This window comes from Chelonia mydas, chromosome 13 (assembly GCF_015237465.2).
Source record: "Chelonia mydas isolate rCheMyd1 chromosome 13, rCheMyd1.pri.v2, whole genome shotgun sequence".
In the NCBI taxonomy this organism is placed as follows: domain Eukaryota; kingdom Metazoa; phylum Chordata; order Testudines; family Cheloniidae; genus Chelonia; species Chelonia mydas.
Window position 1 is genome coordinate 4,785,785 of NC_051253.2, and position 18,434 is coordinate 4,804,218.

General features: G+C 47.4%; 1 long non-coding RNA gene across 1 annotated transcript; it reads right to left on the minus strand.

Annotated features, from left to right (window-relative positions):
* Positions 1–1,967: 1,967 nt before the first annotated feature.
* LOC122462726 lies at positions 1,968–9,944 on the minus strand. The gene is made up of 3 exons (XR_006285450.1): positions 9,878–9,944; positions 6,809–6,889; positions 1,968–2,012 (listed from the first exon to the last, which is right to left on the minus strand). It is a non-coding gene; the product is annotated as an uncharacterized LOC122462726 (long non-coding RNA).
* Between the last annotated feature and the right edge of the window lie 8,490 nt (positions 9,945–18,434).

Consider the following 18,434-nt stretch of genomic DNA (forward strand, 5'->3'; position numbering starts at 1 on the left):
TATTACCCAGTTTGCCACTTCTACAAAGGAAAGTGGACGTGTACCAACTCTTGTTCATGAGCTGAGATCTTTTCCCCAAGCACTCCCCTGACAATTGCTGCAGAGTACAGCGACCAGGACAAGTGCTTGGTGCTTTCAGGCAAGGCCATGCCTCAGTCTCATTCTCTGAGGACGTTATGGAGAGGTTCAAATATCATAACAATGAGCAGCACAGAATAAGCACCAAAAGGGTACAGAAGCTTAAGTTCTGTTAGGGTCTGTGACACCACACCCAAAGCCTCACTGATGCACTATGGGTGGGGCCAAAGTGGCCAGGTTCATAAGGAAAACTGAAAGGGCAGAATAAATATTCTGGACTGGAGAAGCAATATCAAGTATAGAGCTCATAACATGTGCCAGACTGACAGCCTCGGAGAGTGACATCCTTAACTGACCCACAGAACAGGTGCAGTCTGGGCAGTGGTAGTGCAGCCTTCCCCCTCCCTGCCCCATCCATCTGCTTTGATGCTGAGAGGGAGGAGTCTCTCCTAAAATGGGGGTGGGAAGCTGATCATCTATGGGGGCGGTTCCTGGATCAAGTGAAACAAGGGGGAAAAAAACCTTCAGCGGCTTGAGTCAGATTCTCACGTCACTTTGGATTTACATAACGGTGACTGAGATCAGAATCCGGATCACTGTCATTCACACTCTATTCTTAGGAAGTCTTTATGCTCTGTAAGCTCTTTGAGGCAGAGACCATCTTTGTGTTCCGTATTTGTACAATGCTCAGCACAGCAGGTTCTGATCCGCGTCTGGGCCCCCAAAGCACCAGTACAATACAAATAAAGAAATCATTTTGTCTACATTCCAAAACCCCAGAACTTAAGTATCAACCCAGTGAAAGCAAAGCCAGATGAATTACACTGTCACGACAAGGGGCCAAAACGTTGAGGCCTAAGACAGAATCAGTGCTTGGGCAGATTTGTAAGGAAAAAGATATTAAAGGGCATGGAATACATCTGCCTGCCACTGGGATGGTAACAGGCAGTGTTGTTGTAGCCGTGTTGGTCCCAGGATATTAGAGAGACAAGGTGGGTGAGGTCTAATGAAAGATATTATCTCAGTCACCTTGTCACTCTGATTGTAAGTCAGGATCAAAAGCGAGCAGTTCCATAATGGCAGTAAAAGGGTGCCTGACAATAATATTAAGAGGCCAGCTGGCAAGTAACAAAGGGTTAAACCCTTCAAGGTGCAATGTATCCTCAGTCACCCTGTGTGGTAGGTACTATCATCCCCATTTTACAGATGGGGACACTGAGCCACAAAGAGGTAGTGTGACTTGTTCAGTGTCACACAGGCGGTTGCTAGCACAGCTGGGGATAGACTCCCAATCTTCCCATTTGTGTGCCTTCGCCGCAAAACACTTCTGTCAGCCTGTTTTTCCTCCACCTGTGACTCTAACACCAGTGGATGGCTGTATGTACCAATGTGAATTTTATGAGTGCAAGAGATGTGTATTTTTTGCAGGCTCTGCCCTTTTACTTGCCTTTGAAAAGGACACGCAACGTTGCCACACCAGGTATTAGACATCATGGAAATCAAGTAGTTTTGTGAAGTGTTTAAACTCTTCTTAGTCTACTGTGGAATGTCTGGGCCTACCGAGCGATCAGGAAATGATTTGCCCCCTTCTCCTCATGGGTGCAGAGGCGAGCCCTGGGTGATTCTAGCCTAGTTCCCCTAGCACATGAATCCCCCTTTTGTATTTTAGAACAACAGGGTCTTTTCAGAGCCATGTCTCTAAATTAAAAAAACAAAAGCAACACCACAGATGCACACACACACACACACACACACGATCTGCTTGCAGACAGATGCAGTGACTGGGAAGGGTCCACAGTTCACGTGCTGCACCCAGTGATGAAGAAGATATTGTCACATTTGTCTGGAGAAACAGATCAATCTTCTCATCTCCCAGCTGAATCTATGGCCCAGCACTTTGTGTTTGTAGCCAGCCAGGAGGCAGAGGGAAGAAGCTGAGAGAGAGAGAGAGAGAGAGAGAGAGAGAGAGAGGGGGGTCTGGCTAGGTAGTTTTATCTGTGAAATTTAATAAGGCTTTTAAGATTTCACCCAGAGACTTATGTGCAGTGGCACCTCTTCCTTCTGTTGATTTAATGTGCCTCCAACCTTCACAGCCAGCTGAAAGACAGGTAAGGTCACCTCTGCAATTCCCATCACAGCCTGTACCTGTCTGCCTTATGCAAAGGGTTCCTCTGATGACTCACTGTTTGATGTACTTTCTGAAGGGACATTGGCTGACAGTATTAACCTGGCACCCAGGCTGCCTGTGAAAACAGATTTACGCTGCCTTCAACCTGCTGCTCAACCCCTCTTTGGAAAGGAACTGGTACAAGGGGAGGACACTGTCTTATTCCTCCCATCAATCTTTCTCAGCTTCCCTTCCTCCTCTGTGACGTTACTAACCAGGGAGGCTGCAAAGCCAGCTCCTTCAAGGCCTCTGCTGCCTCGAGAAATGCAACTCTTGGCCTGGCCTTTCCTCTCTAGTGAGTGCCAGGCCCTGGCCTGAAAGGCCCCTTATGCCATTACTCCTTCAGCTGTGCTGCAGCAAGCTCTCCTCCTCCAGCGCCAGAGAGCGGGGAAGGAACGCTGGCTGTGGGGAAGGAAGAGAGAGGAGACATGAATTTGTTCCTTACCTTCTCTTCTCACCCCCTTCCTTTCATTCTTTTTCCTCCCTGAATCTCTTACCTCTGTTCTCTCCCCTCCCCACTTTCTCTGCTGTCTTCTCCCCCTTCTTTTTGCCTCTCCACTTCCCACCCCCCCCGTTTCTTCCCTTCCTCTGAGCCCATCCATCCTCTCCTCTCTTTTTTCCTGGCTTGATTTTTAACCAGTCCAGGTACCCAATGGTCCATCATCCTGTTGCCAGGCCCTGGCTCCGTGACCAACAGCAAGTAACAGCTCCCACCCACTGTAATTCAGCTCAGCTGGAGGCCTGTGAGAAATGACGCCCTTGGTCTGCAAAACCAGGAACCAACCAACTTTCCCAAGAAAGCCAGGCATTCCCTGCCCAGGTTAAAACCCAGAAACCAATCAGAGAGTGACCTGTCCCTCGTGTAGGTAAAAGGTAGATAGGTGGCGGCACTGCGGTGCCTCCGCAGCCTTGCACAAGCACTGCAAGTGATCACTGTACATCTGGAGACACCATCCTAGCTCACAGGCCAGGGCCAGCCAGATTTCCCAGGAGGGAGGCAACCCGCCACCTGATCTTCTGCAACAACAGCAAGGCTGGAGGGGCGGCACTTCACTACTGAGCCCTCCTCCTCTTGGCCCCAAGTCCTTGCTTGGGGTCCCAACAGGATAAGTCCACCCACCTGACACAGTATTAGTACTGTCACAGAGAGAACCATTGACAAAGTCGTGCCCCTCCCCCCCCCCCATCCCTTACCCTCGTCTGCTCCCAGTGGGACAAGCCAGACCTAAACACTGGCTCCCAGCTGTTGAAGCAATGATTGCAAAACACGCAGAGTGAACTTTCTAATGCCCCCCAGCGCACACCGTATGGAGAAGAGATGATTCATCTCGCACCCCAACAATCCAGCCAGAGCAGCCTTACAAAAGCCCAGCTGTAACAATGACTTTGCCCTTGGCTGGCCCCTCCCCTCCTAGGTTCCCAGAATTCAACGATTAGCAAACCAAGTCTCACACTCCATCTGGGAGGCAGCTCAGTGTCATTAGCCCTCTTTTATGGAGGGAGAAACAGAGGCAAGGAGAAGTTAGGTGACTTGTCCAAGGTCACGAAGGGCAGTCTGTGGCAAAGCCACAAATGTCTCCCACTGCTGTGAGTTAACCTCAAGACAATCCTTTTCCGTCTCACGCGTGGCCAACCTCCCTTCTTTGGGTCAAACATTAAAATTGCAGGCCCAAGCCTACAACTGCACCCTTACATTTATGTGCACAGAGCAAGTAATGGAGCATGAAAATGGCTGTTTCGGAACTTACATGTCTGTCTGCCTAGCCCAACACCAGATTTCCCTCTAGAACCATGGTGACAGCAAGCCCCGGCCTTTTATGTGCATAGTTCTGGTTTGCCGTGCTCTCCATTTATTACAACACTGCGAATTCCGGCCGCAGCGAAGGGTTACAGCCTGGCCTGCCATATTTGCCTAGAAAATGGCAGCTGAGCAGCTAGAAAACATTAAGCTAAGCAGACTGACACTTCAAAGCTAGGGTGGGGCAGCTGGGCTGCTTTCTTCTCTGCTGCTTGCATTGACAGTGTTGTTCTCTGATGATCTAATTTTAGCAAATTGGCGAGCGCACACGATGGTATAGGATAAAGAAATATTAGCAGCACCCAATCCACTGCACAGTTATTGCAACTATGCTAATGGCAGGAAGAACCACAGAGCCGGGGCAAGTTTGCCTCGGGGAACCAGAGTTGCTTTGTTTCTTCCTAAACTAGGTGAAGTTTGTATTCCTAAAAGCAACTGGCTAATTGCCTTGGCTGGAGCCAGGCCTGGCACACACAGGGAAGACTGCCCCATGCACGGCTTTCTCCTGACTGCTCTGATCTTGGGGATTTCCTCGGGAGAAGCTGCCAAATAAGTCATCTTCTGAGGACCAGTCTCAGATCTCTATGGGCATTTCCAGGGCTGGTCTTGAGAGCACAAGCAAGTGACCTCCTGGGGAGCTAGAACTTTGGAAGATCCTGCAACCACTTAGCAATTCTTGGTGCCCTTTCTCCTTCCAGCAGCAGGAATGGAATGGGAGGCAACTGATGCCAGCTCTGGGCTCGCTGATGGAATCAGAACACGGGCAACTCATGACTTGATCTCCTCCCCACCAGCCTGGAGTAGCAGCTAACGCATGGCACTTGGCTCCCTACAGCAGTGTGGAGCCCTGTTGCTCTTGCTTGGGAACCCTCAACCTGGAACCCTGGGAACACCAAGGGAGGAGAAACTGCTTTTGTAGTTGGCGAGCCATTCACAGTCTTTGTTTAATCCTGAGCTGATGGTGTCAAATTTGCAAATGAACTGAAGCTCAGCAGTTTCTCTTTGAAGTCTGGTCCTGAAGGTTTTTTGCTGCAGGATGGCTACCTTTAAGTCTGCTAGTGTGTGTCCAGGGAGGTTGAAGTGTTCTCCTACAGGTTTTTGTATATTGCCATTCCTAATATCTGATTTGTATCCATTTATCCTTTTATGTAGGGACTGTCCAGTTTGGCTGATGTACATAAGAGAGGGGCATTGCTGGCACATGATGGCGTATATTACATTGGTGGACGTGCAGGTGAATGAACGTGTACCCAGAAGCCTCCTGCTGCAAGACAAGCCCAAGAAAGAAACCAACAGAACTCCACTGGCCATCACATACAGTCCTCAGCTAAAACCTCTCCAAAGCATCATCAGTGATCTACAACCCATCCTGGACAATGATCCCTCACTTTCACAGGCCTCGGGAGGCAGGCCAGTCCTCACCCACAGACAAACTGCCAACGTGAAGCATATTCTCACCAGGAACTACACACCACACCATAGTAACTCTAACTCAGGAACCAATCCATGCAACAAACCTCGATGCCAACTCTGCCCACATATCTACACCAGCGACACCATCACAGGACCTAACCAGATCAGCCACACCATCACTGGTTCATTCACCTGCACGTCCACCAATGTAATATACGCCATCATGTGCCAGCAATGCCCTTCTGCTATGTACATCAGCCAAACTGGACAGTCCCTACGTAAAAGGATAAATGGACACAAATCAGATATTAGGAATGGCAATATACAAAAACCTGTAGAACACTTCAGCCTCCCTGGACACACACTAGCAGATTTAAGGGTAGCCATCCTGCAGCAAAAAACCTTCAGGACCAGACTTCAAAGAGAAACTGCTGAGCTTCAGTTCATTTGCAAATTTGACACCATCAGCTCAGGATTAAACACAGACTGTGACTGGCTCGCCAATGACAAAAGCAGTTTCTCCTTCCTTGGTGTTCACACCACAACTGCTAGAAGAGGGCCTCATCCTCCCTGATTGAACTAACCTCGTTATCCCTAGTCTGATTCTTGCTTCCATATTTATACCTGCCTTTGGAAATTTTCATTACATGCATCTGACGAAGTGGGTATTCACCCACAAAAGCTTATGCTCCAATACGTCTGTTAGTCTATAAGGTGCCACAGGACTCTATGCCGCTTTTACAGATCCAGACTAACATGGCTACCCCTCTGATACTGGGTCAATTTGTTCCCTATGCTGCATCTGAACTCTGAGATCCAGCCTCTCGGACAGAAGCCTGCCGTTCCATGCCCAGCATTCATGATCCTCATGCAACCCCAACCTTTCGCCTTAGGTGAACGATTTCAAAACTAAAACCATAGAGCTCAATGTGAAACGCGTATGTGAAACCTAGCTGTGTGTCCTAGCTACAGCTGCTTTACACTTCAAAATCCAGAGCTCAGCAACCTGGCAGGGACTTCAAAAGAGAGGGGGAGCCATTGGCCAGAGGAGCAGTGAGGTTTTCTGTGCTTGCCGGGTTCACATGCCGACATCTTTTCCTCCAGAGCCACAGGGCTCTCTCTTTTCCCTGCCCTCGCCGAGTAGGGAGTCAGTACAAGCTCCTTGGCTTGCCTGATGGAAGAAAAATCTCCCTGGGCTCTCTCTTTCGGACAGTCTTTTATTTCTCCCCCTTCCCCTGCTCAGATTCAATTGTACATGCTACTACTGCCTCTCTACTGCAAACAGATGCCAGCCTCAAATTCTGCAGAGCCCTAATGAGCACTGCTGACGTGGCCCCAGCCAAGGCCCTAACCTTTCGTGAAGAGCTGCAGACAGCAGCTGAGCGCAGTGTGTTCTAGGATGACGGCCGTTCAGCTCCACGGGCCCGTTAAATCTGTGTAGAGAGATATTAATACTTAGCGCTTGTCATCTTCAAAACCAGTTTGCACATCTTAACGAATTAATCCTGATACCAGCTGTATGGGAAAGGCAAATTAATAATAGCCTCGTGTTTACAGCTGGGGAAACTGAGGCAGATAGGTTAGGTGACTTACTCAAGACCACAGGGGGAATTAGTGTCAGAAACAGAATTAGAACGGAGAGGTCCCTGAATCCCAGCCCTTTGCTTATGCTACTGAGTTGTGTAACTAACGTCTTCCCTTGTGTACACACACAATTCTTCAGAGTCTGAGCTTTCATTAAAATAAAGAACCCTTTTCTCTTTGTGGTTGTGAAGAGCCTTCATGTGAATCTACAATTTGCTGTTTTAGGCCCCATTTACCCATCCCAGCTGCAGCAAATCTTCAGGGTAACAGGGCCTCTCTGAGTCTGTCTTCAGACAGATGGACCTAGCAAAGCAAGAGGGGGTGAACTTCCTCTACTCCGAATGGGCTGCTAAGTGGTAGAGATTGTTTCAAACTCCAGCCCCATTAGACAGCTCCCCAGTACATGCATTGCCAGTATGGCAGAGATGGAGTCAGCATGGGGATCATTTTGACTCTGGGGGATGCTGTTCCAAACATCCGCTCATCTACCTCCCCATAACCCAGAAATGGTTCCAAGTGTCCATGCTAGCGCTGCAGGCTCCAGCTTGAAGGAAGATAAATGGTCTGAACTGTGGCTTCTCCCCTTGTATCTAGGTGTAACATGCATTGATCGCTCCCGGATCGCTTTTGCAGGCTGCACCAAATGAATCATTTTCACAAAGTCTGGAATTTTGCTTTTCTGCACAAAAGAAAGAGAGAGACTGACAGAGCTGGTCTACGCTGATGAATTGCCCCTACTTCAACTTAATGTAGGAAGGTGAAGATGCTATTGACCACAAATTGCTTTAGTGCAAATGTAACCTGTCCACACTAAGGGTCGTGCCAATGGCTGGGCAACTGATGGGTGAAATTGGGGAAAAGCATCAGTGCAGACAAGGTCACAAAGAGAGTGCAACCCCCCACCCCCCCGCACTGTTTATCCCTATCGTATAAAGTGACACCATTGCATGTGGCCTCTTTGGATCTATTTAGAGAGCCCCCTGTGTGGAATCCTTTTATAAGCTCTTGCATTTCTTTGTGGATTCACTCACTGGCAAAGGCTGATTGGCAGGGCTATCTCCCTGGCAGCTGCCGAGAGCTGAGCAGTGAGGAAGCATGAAGAGAGTTCAGAAACCAGTTGCATGAGCAATAAGCTGCACCAGAAATGAGACACCGTGTGTTTGCTTGTCCTTGGGCTCAGACTCTGGAGACTCTTCTAATTGGTGGGTTGGCCCAGTTGACTAGAACATGGGTGGGGAAAGGAAGGCGTGGTTATGGCTGCCTGTTGTGTGTAGTAGTGGGAGTAGTAGTTTTTTTTTTTATAGTAAGCAGTGTGGGCAGAAACCCCATCGATGGGCAGGTCATAAGGGCAAAGTTCCACCACCCTTACTTATGTTGAGTGGTTCCTTCCTATTTGCAGAGTAACGGGGGCAGACTGACTCCATCTCGGTTAAGTAAAGGACTCAGGTTTTGTCTAAAGAGAGGTGAGAAGTCGGTGTTTTCAATGGTTGACTTGGTGGTTGTATAATCCAAGCCTTGGAAAGATTTCACTCCACCCCTTACTTTGTTTAGCTGGTCTCTACATGCTATGGAATTTTAGCCCCTAAACCTGCTGTAGAATTGGATCTAGAATCCACCACAGCCTAAAAGTGCAAGAAATCCAGACAGACCAGCAGCCACGGACAAGGGGCTGATGAAATTATTCAATACACCAAAACCTCTTCATAGTCACAAGGATAATTTGCCTTTGAAATGATTAGTATGTTTTATACGAGGAAAAACAAATCCAAGGTGAATTGAATCCTCTACATAATCCAGCATGCACAGGCCAGTTCCATGCCATGACTACTGGCACATAAAGCCAACGTTAGCTGTGGTTGTCAAAGCAAGGAGGTGGCCGGCAAGACGTTCTCTGTGAGGGTTCCAAGACTTTAGAGTTTGATCCTCCCACCTCCCCCCCGGGGTCCAAAATACCCTAAATCTGGTGTCTGGCAGCATACCCTGAAAGTCACCTGTTTGATAGGGTCTTTGGAGAAGGCTGAGGATATGCTTCCTGGATGATGGAAGGCTAGGTGGCCAACCAGCCAACTTCCTGTGGAATCGATTTCATTGCTGCTGAGTTTTAATGTAATTGCATTTATTGGGCAATTAATTACATTAAGGTGCCTAAAGCCTCAGAGAGGCTTCTTTATTATTTTTTAAATCCAACTAGATAATTACACATCACTTAGGTAGAATTGCAGGCATTTTTCCATCCTGTGTTGCCAACTCTCCTAAGTCTTACACAATCTGGTGTTTTTCTTAAATCCTAGTACACCTCAAGCTCTGCTTTTGGTTATTTTAAAGCCAGGTTCCAGCCCTGAAGAGTTTGAAAATATGAACCCTAAAAAATTAATAAACAAGCAGGCAAGTTTAAAAAAAACCCCTCAGTTTTAAATAAGATCTCAATTTTGGGAGGCGTGACATGATTTTTTGAATCCTCAGTGTTAGCAAAACTAGGTAGTCAACCAGAATGATGAACTATATGGAGTTAATACAAACACCAGTTACGGACACAGGACCCCAGCATGCTAGACATTGTAAAAACAGAGCAGAGTTCCTGACCCAAGGTGATAATTCAAGTAACCCAAGACTGCTCCTAAATATCTAAATTGGTTTCAGAAAACAGAAGTTAGCTCAGTTCCTGATAAATAGGAGAACAAGCAGCCCTTGTACCAATAATGATAGCTTGGGGAGTGGAAGGTGGGCTTGACACAGAAGGAAAGGGTGCACCAGACCAAGCAAGGTAAAATAAAATATATTAACCTCCTTTAGTGGAGAGAAAGGAGCCAAAGGCACAAGAATATCAACAAACTTACTATAAGTAAAATCTTTAGACCAAAAGTAGAATGAGGTTTTCTAGCCAGCTCCAGCATTAGACTCTCTCTTCATAGCTTCCTTATCTACCCTGCTGCTAAGTTTCCTCTTTATATTCCTGCACTTCCTGAAACTCAGGTTCCAAGAGTTTGCCAATTCACTGCACCTGAGATCTAAACAAGGCTAATCTGACTGTATGAGACAGCAGCAGCCAGGCCATCCCCATGGCAGTTCCTTATGCAGCAAGGTAAGATTTATACATTAGGGCCCTGATCCTGCAATGGCATCCATGTGGGTGGACCCTTGGACCCGTGTGGAGCCCCACCGAAGTCTATGGGCTCTCCATAAGCTCAAGGGACCTCCTGCATAGAGCCCTGTTGACTTCAAAGGGCATGCAGGCCTGTATCCATGGATGTACCTATTGAGTTCCCACGGCACTGGTGGGCACAAGCCCATCTAAAGGCCTATCCATGGATGCAGTTGCAGGATTGGAAACTAGGCTCAGATCCTCAAAGGTATTTAGGCACCTAACTCGGGTTGATTTCAGTGGCAGTTAGGAACCTAACTATCTTTGAGGATCTGAAACAGAGAAACTTAAGGACCAGCACTAAAACCTCACTACCTGCTACTCCAAGGTGCATTTCTTTGGCCTTGCCTTCTCTAACATAAATATAGAGCAATACGCACATTTAAACCCAGACCAAATCCTTAAATCCCAACAATAACAAGGACTTGACTGCACATGCTTGTGCCCCTGGAGAAACGGACGAGAAAACAAACAATCCATGACAGATGTGTTAGTCATGTTAATATGCTACTGGAGGACACAGATACTATGGTGATGAACACGGAATCTACAGAGACTAGAACAGAACAGAATGGAACAGACTAGAGATGGAAAGTCTACAGCAATTTAGAACTTGCCACCATTCACACTCACATTTGCTAGCACATTCCTGCCACAGGGAAAAAGGAATATCCAGCACACGAACAAAAAAAAATCAATCCTCAAATGGAAAACCTCCCCCCAACAAGCTCCCACCCCCCCAAAATTAAAAACAATTAGCCACCCGGCGGCAGGCCTTGCTTTTTGTCCTCCTCACTGTGGCACAAACAGGAAGCAAAATAGAAGCAAGTTCATTTCAAGCACCGTTAGAAACAATGTGGGGCGAGGGGAGGAAATCAATGTCTGCCAAATGAAAAAGAACCAATTGGTACGGGGTTAAAAACGGTCTATTTCCAGCTTCTGAGATGGGCTTTGGAAAGGAAAGCAAGTAGAAAACAAAAGCTAAAGGGATACGGAAAGGAGGGAGTGTGATCTAGTGATGCAGGAGTTTGCATGGATAGTCGGGGCTTGCGAGTTCTATTCGCTGCACCGCCACTGACTTGCTATTAAGACTTGGGCATGTCACTTCACCGCTGTGTGCCAGTTTCTTCCTCTGCAAAGTGGGATAATACAGAGCTATCTTACTGGGGGTGTCAGAAGTTAAATTCATTAGCATTTGCAAAGCACGTTAAGGTGTGGGGATGAAAAGCACAGCAGAAGGGAAAAATATTGTTAAGAATGTGCCTGACACCAGCTCATGCATTTCCGGGCTCACCAGAGATGAGTGAGAGAATTTATGGTGTGAGAACTGCAACAAAGCTGAGTGCTTCCAACTCCTCTAGGATGCACAAAACGCTTTATACACCCACAGGGGGCGTGCCTTTTATTTTATAGAAGCATTGCCAGTGTATTCTAAGGACTCGGGCCCCGATTCTGCCCATGGAACATGAGTGACTTCTCCAGGGCTCTGTGTCATTGCAGGTTGTTGCCGGCAGGATTGGGGCCTAAATCTGTGTTGTGTCTTTATTAGCCATTGTCACACTGGCCCAGATCCTCAAAGGGATTGAACCACATAACTCTCATTGATTTCTATGGGAGTTAGGTGCCTAAATACCTTTGAGGAGCTGGGCCATAGCTGCGCTCCATTTGTGTTACCTTTGCGACATCTAGAGGGAAATGGACGCGATGCCCTAAATATACATTTTTTTTAAAAACAATTTTTAAAAGAAACAATAGAAATTATTCCACGTGCAAGATTGCTGTGTGCCATTGAGAATTCACCAATGCCCTCATTTATTTAGGACCTGGGATCTTTCCAATTGCATTGAGGGAATAACTTTATAATCAAATATTGAGCCGAATGAAGGACGCCACATTTGCCAGTGGTTTAAAGAGATTTACACAAACAATAATCCTGCTTTAGGCACCCTCTGCTGCAGTCTCCTTCAGAGGCCCTGAGTTATACGTGTTAACTCATTAAACCATGAAATGTGTAATTAGAGGACTGGGCAGATTAGTGGAGCTGGGTGGAAGCCTCCAGGAGGTGAGCTGCCCTGGGACAGGCTAAGGTGAACAGCAGGAGAAGGCCACTGAAAGAGACAAAAGAGTCAGAATAGTTTTTTTTTTCTCTTTGCCTTTAGTCTTCCATAGGCCTTTGTTTTCCTCCCCTGGAGGCCTGGCCACTTCTTCCACCCTTTCATGACACAGCTGTTTTAACAGATGTGATGCGATGTAAAGGTCACAGGACATGGTAGTGGTCGAATTCTGTAATAAAATCTTGCCTCTGAGCCTCCGTGGAGTCATTTCCCTTTCCCCTAGAGATAAATGAGTGCTCTCACATGGAAGATGAGAGACCCAGGTACTTCCCAGAGCTATACATCAGCACATAATTCTCTCTCTGTCCTCCAACTGAGACTGTCAGATGTAGGACTAGCCAGCCAGCACTAGCCATGGACTGTTTGCAAACTGACTTGGACGACAGCTGAATGCACCATATGCTCTTTTCCCCATCCTCTAAAATCCAGGGAGTTTCTGATGCCAATATGCAGAAAAATAAAAAACAGAAATTCCGCCTGATCTGCAAGATTTAGATCCAGATTTGAAATACTCCAGATTTTGGTTGGGTTTTGGTTCATCATCTTAGAAATATAGGGAATGTTTGCAAAATCCAGAATTACCTCTGGATTCTGAACAACACCCTAACTGACAGCAGGAATGTTCAGATCGAGGGTTTTAGTGCCAGGCTGCCTCTTATATGTAATTAATAATAGTAATAATACTAATGGCCAAGATTTTCAAAAGTGACTAGTGATTCTGGGTGCCTCTGCTTTTGAGGGCCCAACTTGAGACACCTAAAAGAGATTGATTTTCAGAAAGCACTGAGCACCTGCTCTGAGCTCTCTGAGAATCAGGGCCCCTTGAGGTGTCTCAAAGTGGCACCCAAAACCACCAGTCACTTTGATCAACTTGGCCACAATACTTTTCATGTAGGGATCGCAAAGCACTTTAGAGACATTGATTAAGATTCACAACTGCCCATGAGGTGGATAAGTATTATTGCTCTCTTTTTACAGGTGGGGAAATGGAGAGCAGTTAAGGGACTCAGGAAAGGTCACACAGCAGGCCACTGGCAGAGACAGGCCTAGAACTCAGAAGACCCAACTCACAGTGCCCGAGCTAACCACTACACCATATTCCCAGAGACACAGAGTAGCTATAGATTCATTATGTCTGGAATAATTTACTGCATTTTTATATAAAATATGAAACAAGACCTAACATTATTTCAAATATACAATCTGGCATCAGCTGTCATTTCACTTACTTCCTCTGGATGTTTCAAAGTGAATGCTGAAAACTAAGATCTAAATGCTGCTTATTTTAGTGGCTTGTGTAATCTCACTGAGTCCTATAGGAGTAGTGGCATGAGTAGGGTGACCATATTTCCCTGTGCTGAATATGGGACACCTGGTGAAATTACTCATATTCAAGCGAGTTCAATAGCAATCGATCAGAACGAGGCAGGACAAACGTTCAGATTAACATCAAGGGGACTGAGCCCCTATTAAAAAGAAATACTGCGTAGTTGGAGTCTTTTTATTTACCTTCTTATCTTTAAGGCCTTAGGTTTCACACGGGATGGGGTGACACGCATCCCTACCCCCCACATACACACCTGGGGAGAAGTGACACACACAGACACTCACTACACCTCTCTCACATAGGTGTGTGTGACCGACCAACCTGACCCTCCCAGCCCATGCTCTCCACCCTCCATGCCTGGCTGGGCCCCCAGGACGGACCTGCCTCTGCTGGTACCTGGCACCACATATCCCTGAGGCAACATGTCGGGGGGAGCACGCAGGGCCACATGCCCCCCCTCCCTAGATTTCTGCCAGGATTTGCTCCAGAATGTGGCCCGGGAGGGAAGGGATGGGAGCTGCTTCCAGCTGTGGGGGGGATGACCTGGCCCATGTCTTTGCAGAGCTCATCTCTTCTCCCCCACCCCTGAGTGGCTAGAAACAGCTTGTCCCTTCCTGCCCCCACAGTGTCGAAAGGCAGCTAACACCTCCAGGCTGCTGCTGGCCACCGACATAACGTTCTTGTTAAACCCTGGATTTGTGCTGGAAATGGCCCACCTTGATTATCATACACATTGTAAGGAGAGTGATCACCTTAGATAAGCTGTTACCAGCAGGAGAGTGGGGTGGGGGGAGAGAAAACCTTTTGAAGTGATAAACACCCATTTTTTCATGGTCTGTGTGTATAAAAAATCCTCACTGCATTTTCCACTTTATGCATCCGATGAAGTGAGCTGTAGCTCACGAAAGCTTATGCTCAAATAAATTGGTTAGTCTCTAAGATGCCACAAGTACCCCTTTTCTTTTTGCGACATAACCCATCCACCTCTGGCTTCAGCGTGGGCTGGAAGGGGTTAAGCCCTAAGCATGCAGGGGCTTCAGCGAACTGGGCCAGAGAGGTGGCTCAGTAGAGGAGGGTGCTTAGGGGACAGAGTAGCCCATGCTCCCTGGGGGCAGGATCCAGGGCGGGGTAGGGGGTGTGGCTGAAGAGGGTGCTAAGCCCCTGCCCAGGGGGCTGCTGTGGAGTCTGGAGGTTCGGGGTGTGAACAGGCTGGAAATCACTTCCTCCCTCCCCCAACCACTCCAGAGCTTAGCAGAGGGGTGGAAAGGTTTCCCTGTGCCAGCGCTGTGGGGGGGGGGGGGGGGGGGGGGAGGGTTGGCACATGCAGAGCTCAGTTCCTCCTGGCCAGTACCCCTGGCCGGAGGGTCTTGGACTTTCCCAGGGCACCAGCCCAGCCAGAGGCAGTGGGGCAAGGAAGGAGCCTGCTGGCCAGTGCTCGGAGTAGGACGCGCCCCACTTGGGGGATATGGAGGAGCAGTGGGGCTGGGGAGGGCAAAGCAGGGAGAGGACAGCGAGAGGGGGAGCACATAAAAGGCTGATGGGTGGGCAGCAGAGGCGACATGTAACCGGCTGCTGCCTGGCACCTGCCTGCACTCACCAGCCACCGCAGCTCACAGCCAGCGCTGGCTGGAAACGGGATGGGGGGTGGGGCCCCGCCGGCCGAAAGCTGGCAGGCAGTGGGGACTGCACTGACGGACCAGCAGGGGGAGAGGCTGGCCCCGCGCGCTGCATCTTCGCCCCGCACCAGCCTTGCACACCCACCCCATCGTTGGCCACTGGAGCCCTTCCCCTCTGCTAGCGGGCGGGTGGCTGGCGAGCAGGGATCTGGCAAGCAGCAGGACCGCCAGCACTGATGGTGCAGAGACAGAAAATATGGGACAATTTGCCCATTTTTAAGAAAAATTCAGGATTCCTGCAGGAGGGCTTAATTATGGGACTGTCCCTTTAAAAACGGGACATCTGGTCACCCTAGGTATGAGTCATGCAAGCTAGGTCAGGCCCTAAGTGGTCTAAATTCCATGTTAATAGAATTGACCTCACTGGGGCTTAGGCAATCTTACATTGACCTACCACCTGTGTATTAATCACTTCTCTTCTAGTAGCTTTCCCTTCCTTTAAATCCAGTAATTTAAAACAAATTCTTAAAGACCTTTTTCGCGTGAATTTTGTGCTGGTGAAAAATGCTGGCCTGACAGCTTTGGACACTTAGAAAGCAGGTAAACCATGTATGATGGTAAACGTCCACACCTGGACCCACCAATTTGCCTCAGTCTTGGAGTAAAAGTCTTCATGCCCATTCAGTCCTGGAGCTCTAATGAGAAAGCCAGCAGAGGGCTGGTTAAATTTTGTGATGTGTACAGCCATCTTCTGGTAACTGGATTGAGACTGCCTAGCTCATTCCACTTGTCCCAGGGAAGAGGGTATTACTATTTACTTTGCACTTTGCTTGTAAATAGAGCTCCCCCCCCCCCCCCAAATTCTTCTTCAGCTACGTTTTTGATGCTAAAGCAAAGTAATAATTTCAGGTTTTGTGACACCACACTCATTGCTGCTGCAGCAAGAGGCTATGAAAGGAGATGAAGCTTCTAATATACCTAGGAGCCTTGCAGAGCCCTTTCTCGCTAGTTAATGTAAATCGCTCCTGTATTAATGTCCCTTTTCATCCTCACTGGGCAAGATTATGTACTGCCCTTCAGCGCACTGAAAACCTTCTCTATTTTCAGTCCTTTATTGACAATTTTAACGGCTTATCCAGGAGACGTGAACTCCAGCTGAACAAATCTCAAGGCTGCTGGTTGGAAGATGAATGCAAAATATTTAACTTGGATCTTTAAATCACTGAGTGCTCCCCAGATTACTGCCATGTGCTTTGGCAGCCCAGCAGCCCATTCCCAATTCATTATGTTTCCAGATATTATTCTGAAGCATTGTCCAATGCTTTGGAGGAAAGAATCAGGCTACTCCCTACAGTCACTCCATCTGCACAGCAGAAGCAAAGTTCGCTTTCTCTACCCAACGAGCTTACATTTATGGACAAAATCCTCTTAGAAAAGACGGATAGCTCAGGAGAGGAAACCCATCTATCAAAAAGACAAGGGCACAGTAGGTCTTTCTCTCTCCAGCATGATTAGAAATGAACTCTATAATTGCTTGTGCGAAAGCTTTCAGTGATCTCGGTAGAATGTCAAATCCCCATAAAATTTAAATTCCAAAGAACTTTAGTCTGGTCAATTTGTTTCCTTTTCCCTTTCCCAGAGGGCCTGATCCCAAGTCCACTGAAGCCAATGGAAAGGGCTTCCATTGATCTCAATGGGCTTTGAGTCAGGCCAAGAGACAGCAGAGGTGCAGCAATACTGGGAAAAGTATAAGCCGTTTCCACCCCTGTGCTGGTCCACCGATCATCAGGGAAAGGTCTTCAGCACTGGAGACTGTTTTTCAACAGGAAATACGGACTTTCAGATCAAGAGACTGGTCCTCAACATCAGAGACTGGCCTTCCGAACTGTCTTGATCATTAGGGTTGAAATTCACCCCTATGCAGAAGGCCAGCATAAGGCTAATGTGCCATTTAAAACCTATTAATCTTAAATGGGATTGAAGCAGGTCTAACGTGGACCCTGTGAACAGGGTGAATTTCACCATTGGTGCTCTGCAATTTTTGAAATCAGCCAATCATAGCTACAACAAATAGCAAGAGCTGTACAGGTCCCCAAAAGAACAGAAACACAAAATGGGTAAGGTGAGCCCTTTTCTTCAACCAATATATACATTACAAAACACACACTTCTGGGTGGCACAAGCCCCTATTTCAAATGAGAAATGACCCACTTCAAGTCATTTTAAAAAATGATTTATTTTGGCTTCTTGTCAATTTTGCAAAATGGCAAAACACAAATCACTTTTCGCTGGTGTAGTTTCACAAGATTGTCACTGTAACCAAAAGGCCTTTTGCAACAGTGAAAAGAAGGGGCAGCAAACCTGAGAAAAGTTTTGCCACTGCAAAGGTATCATGAAATGTCTAAGTAAACCAAAGAGAATGCAGCCACATTTGATATTGTCTACTCAGCTGAGAGTAGGGTGACCAGATGTGCTGATATTAGGGGCTTTGTCTTATATAGGCAACTATCTCTTCCCCCCCCCCCGAAAAAACAAAGTGTCCTGATTTTTTACACTTGCTATTTGGTCACCCTGAGAATAATACATTTGAACTGTGTCTGTTTTCAGAGACAGTGTGACAGAGTGCTGGGAGCTAGCAAGGGATCCAGAACTGTGTTCACTGGCTCCCACAGGGAGGTTTGATTGAGGAATAGAGTGTAATTATCTAATGGGCAGGGATCCTCGTTTTCTGTGATAAAAAACCCAAACTTCTCTGATAAAAAAACATAAAAATCCATGTTTTTCCATAATTAAAATGAAATGCTGAACTTTAGTTTCCCTAGCCACACTATATATAGGTATCCGTTGAACTCGATGTTTTACTGATATACAGTAGAACCCTGTTTATCCAAGCCTCCGTTATCCGGCTCTCTGTTTTAACCAAATCACCAGCTGCCTGAGCCCCCGCCACGCAGGGCTGAGTGCCCAAGCCCTCCCCTGCCCATCTTAAAGTAAGGGATAGAAAGCTCTTTTTCAATTCTCCTGATTATCTGAATTTTTGGTTATCCAATCTGGGCCCGCTCCCAATCAGTCACATCCCTGACTGATAAAAGTGTTACTGACAAAAGTGCTAGTGAAGACATAGCCTCAGAGAGTTCTCAGGGAAGGGAAGTAGACCTCTTGGGTCCTGGAGATGCTCTAAATCAGAGGTTCTAA